This window comes from Oncorhynchus kisutch, linkage group LG5, assembly GCF_002021735.2.
Source record: "Oncorhynchus kisutch isolate 150728-3 linkage group LG5, Okis_V2, whole genome shotgun sequence".
In the NCBI taxonomy this organism is placed as follows: Eukaryota; Metazoa; Chordata; class Actinopteri; order Salmoniformes; family Salmonidae; genus Oncorhynchus; species Oncorhynchus kisutch.
Genome location: NC_034178.2, coordinates 16,078,190 through 16,082,808, shown reverse-complemented (window position 1 = coordinate 16,082,808; position 4,619 = coordinate 16,078,190).

Genomic DNA, 4,619 nt, shown 5'->3' with positions numbered 1-4,619 from the left:
GGTGTCCCTACCACGGGACGGTTGAGCTAACGTAGGCTAATGCGATTAGCATGAGCACAAGAACATTTCCCAGGATATAGACATCTGATATTGGCAGAAAGCTTAAATTCTTGTTAATCTTAACTGCACTGTCCAATTTACAGTAGCTATTACAGTGAAAGAATACCATGCTATTGTTTGAGGGTGCACAATTTTGAACATGAAACATTAATAAACAAATTAGGCACATTGGGGCAGTCTTGATACAACATTTTTGACAGAAATGCAATGGTTCATTGGGTCAATCTAAAACTTTGCACATACACTGCTGCCATCTAGTGGCCTTTCTCTTCCATTTCAAAGATGATGGTACAAAAAAAATAAAAAAATAATGGAATGATCTTTTACCAGATCTATTGTGTTAGCCTAAATTCCTTTCACATTTCCACAAACTTCAAAGAGATTCCTTTCAAATGTTTTTCTTTCTTCAAATTGGGGCGTCAGGGTAGCCTAGTGGTTAGAGCGTTGGACTAGTAACCGGAAGGTTACCTCCAAGCTGACAAGGTACATATCTGTCATTCTACCCCTGAACAGGCAGTTAACCCACTGTCATTGAAAATAAGAATTTGTTCTTAACTTACTTGCCTAGTTAAATAAAGGTAAAAAAAAAAAAAATGGTACCAAGAATATGTGTATCCTTGCTTCGGGTATGTCATTTCAGGCCAAAATTGCAAGAAAGGGTTGATTCCTTTAGAGGTTTTAAGATCCTTTACGTACAACTGCCACACTGGTATGTAGTATCATAATGTCTTTATTTTATTTATCTGTTATTTTACCAGGTAAGTTGACTGAGAACACATTCTCATTTGCAGCAACAACCTGGGGAATAGTTACAGGGGAGAGATGGGGGATGAATGAGCCAATTGTAAACTGGGGATTATTAGGTGACTGATGGTTTGAGGTCCAGATTGGGAATTTTAGCCAGGACACCAGGGTTAACACCCCTACTCTCGCAATAAGTGCCATGGGCTCTTTAATGACCTCAGAGTCAGGACACCTGAGAGACAGCACCCTACACAGGGCAGTGTCCCCAATCACTGCCATGGGGCATTGGGACATTTTCTTTAGACCAGAGGAAAGAGTGCCTCCTACTGGCCCTCCAACACCACTTCCAGCAGCATCTGGTCTCCCATCCAGGAACTGACCAGGACCAACCCTGCTTAGCTTCAGAAGCAAGCCAGCAGTGGTATGCAGGGTGGTATGCTGCTGGCAATGATGCAAGAATGAATTACATTTTATTCAATTGTGTATAAATGTATTGTCATTTGAGTATTTAAAATAACAATCTAAATATCTGTCAATCTTTGCATGCATAGCTCTGTCTTGAATATCATCACAACATCACCTACTGCTTCACAGAGGTGTGACAGAATGGGCGATGTGGAGAGGCTGAATTCTAGGTCAAAGAAGGCTCCTTAACAGCTTCTACCCCCTAAGCCATAAGAAGACTGCTGAACAGTTAATCAAATGGCTACCCGGACTATTTGCATTGACCCCCTTTTCTTTTACTCTGCTGCTACTCACTGTTTATTGTCAATGCATAGTCACTTTACCCCTACCTACATGTACGTATGACCTCCACTGGCGCGTACCCCCGCACATTGACTCGGTACCGGTACCCCCTGTACACAGCCTCGTTATGGTTATTTTATTCTTACTTTCTTTCTTTTTTACTTTAGTTTATTTCGAAAATATTTTCTCACTCTGCACTGTTCGTAAGCATTTCATTTTCGCACTCTGCTTGTGAAGTAAGCATTTCACGTTAAGGTCGACACCTGTTGTATTCGGTGCATGTGACAAATAACATTGTAATTGACAGTAAGACCTTTTGCATAGTGTTGTTTAAAAGTGATGTCGGGGGTTGGGCCGGCACACAAGGGACAATGGAGTTGTCTTGGATTGTAATATCGGATGACTGATAAGGAGTATTTCATATTGAATGTGTGAGGTTTGACTTCAGTGGTTGTCGGGTCGTTTATTCCGCTTAAACCTGGAGATCAAACGGCCTGAATGCAGGAGTGTGTATGAATGCCACTGGAGGCGAGATTGCACTTTCCCCTGTTTGTGTGAAGTCAGTCACAGACACAGACGATGTGAAATGAGGGTAGCACTCACAAAGACAACCCGTTCTTTTGTGCGCGCGTGTGCGTTTTGTATGTTCATGTTGAATGCAGGTAAGTGCTAAAGAGGAAAGCAAATATCAGATGTATAAGAAGCCTACGCTTCTTAAGAAACTGAAGTTATACAACAGCTTTACTTTACATCTTATTTCTGTAAATATTTGGATGCATTTCTTCTCTGAAAATGGGAAGTTGATTTTGTGTTTGTTTACACCAGCCTCCACACAGGCTACAACGGAGAATTTAGAGTTTCTATTTTGTTGCCTCTCCAATGACAAATTAGCACAGAGGAACACTGCAAATTGCTAGGCTTCATTGCCAAGTCATCAACACAAATAGTACACATGAGTCTTTTCTGAAATGGCTCTAGTAGTGGAGTTGGGGAAAGATGATGCACTAGAGTCGCGGCTGGTTTGAATCATTGCTAGGAACAGACACCATAGTATTTGGTTTCGATATATGACCGAGAAAAATGGACGAGGGGCTTTTCGCCCCATTAGCCAAGAGGAAAATTTATTTCAGTCCCCTCAATTAATTTGGCACCTAATTCCCCCGTGAGCGGCACCTCTTCCCCAAAGCCGTTTGTCATACCTGGGTCATCGAGAAGCATCGCCCTTCACTCTGGTCTTGTGTTTCCCCCACTGTCCTATGGCCAAATGCATCATGGCAAAAAAAAATACCGTACACAGGGGTCTCAGATGGGAGCACACTGCATGCATGTGGTAAGCTCTTGAAATCTTCCTGAGAGGGTGTGTGTGTGTGTGTGTGTGTGTGTGTGTGTGTGTGTGTGTGTGTACGTATGCTCAACACAGGGACTGACTGATGCTGAACACTACACCAACTTAAGCTACCATCCCTGCCTAATGGCAGACAATTCCGACTTTTTGTCTCTCTTAAGCAGTTTGGATCATTTCCATAGAAATGAGTTTTAGATCTAGAGACGGACGCACAAATACGCACGCACGCACACACAGCAAACTCATCCACCCCCACTCGTCCAGGCACAATCACTCAGAAACAATAAACACTCAACAAGGAAGTCAGAGGGAAGACGTGATGAGGAATGGATCTGAGGCTTCACTTCATGTTTACCAAAGAGCACAAACCAGAGCGAGAGGGAAGAGAGAGAAAATGAGAGCGAGGGAATGAGAGAGGAAGTCGAACACAGCAAGAGGTCTCTCTGAATCTCTTTCAAAGTCCCTACTGTATATATCAAGGAGGCATATACGGACATAACAGGCATGTTGTGATTTTGGAGAATAATATGTGTTTGTAAATGGTCAGTGTGTTTAAAGATTGCGCTTTAGGAGTCTTTGGTGCAGACCCTGTCAGGGCTGTAACTACATTTAGACGGCAAGTAGCATAGCGTTTAAAGTGTTAGGCCAGTAACTGAAAAGTTGCTGGTTCAAATTCCCAAGGTGGACAAATCTGTCGATGTGCCCTTGAGCTAGGCCCTTAACTCTAATTTGCTCTAGGGGTGCCATACTACTATTGTTAAACAACATACTGTATTTCACTATACCTATCTGGTGTGACAATCATATTATTATTTTTTACATATGAGGACACCAAGGTCTGGACCTCCTGTAATTTGCTCTAATTTAAATAATAATAATAATAACTTTTCTTTACAGCGAGTGGGCTACTGTGACAGACCGTGATGTAGCACTCATTGGTGAGGCTGAGGCAGTCTTCAATTCATGCAGGAGGAAGAGGAGCCGAAAGAGAGTTTAGTACAGTGGTTCCCAAACCTGAGGTCGGGGTCCCCTGAGAAAATCTGTACTAATCTTCTCAAACAAGTTAGGAACTTAAAAAGAAGACGTGTTTCAATATCAACATCTCCCCATCGCCTATCTTCCCTATAGGCCTACGTTAAAATGCTATCAAAATGCAAACAAAACAGTTCTACATAATACGTTTTCATTTATCGGCGGTAGTTCATCTTATTCCAATCGACCACTGAAGTTTAAGGTTGACCCATTACCCACATTTTTTTTACCACTACATCACTGATATTAATACAGAATCGTAAATAATATTCTAATACTTCATGTGAATGTGATAATATGATGCAACATTGATGTTTGTACGGAGCTTGATTAGTAATGTGTAGGAATACACATGTGAATGAGGCTTTTATGCAATTCTTAATGACAACTGACTGAAGAGTCACTGATGCTACGTGTCAGTGTGAATCGTTTCTCATATCCCCCACCCCACTTTCAGGGGTATAACAGCAATCAAACACGCTGCTCATTGGGGCCATGACCCAACCTTTCCACATCTCGGTCTCCGGGATGCCCTAATCTTCTCCCTAGCGGCCTGGCTCACACTAACAATCCACAGCGGCCATTAGGAACAAATAGGAGCCTCTTCTGTGTCACCATTCATTTCCAGGGAGTACATTTTTTTTTATAAGACCAGGATCGATCCCCGCCTCCCTCCCGTCCCTTTCGCTCG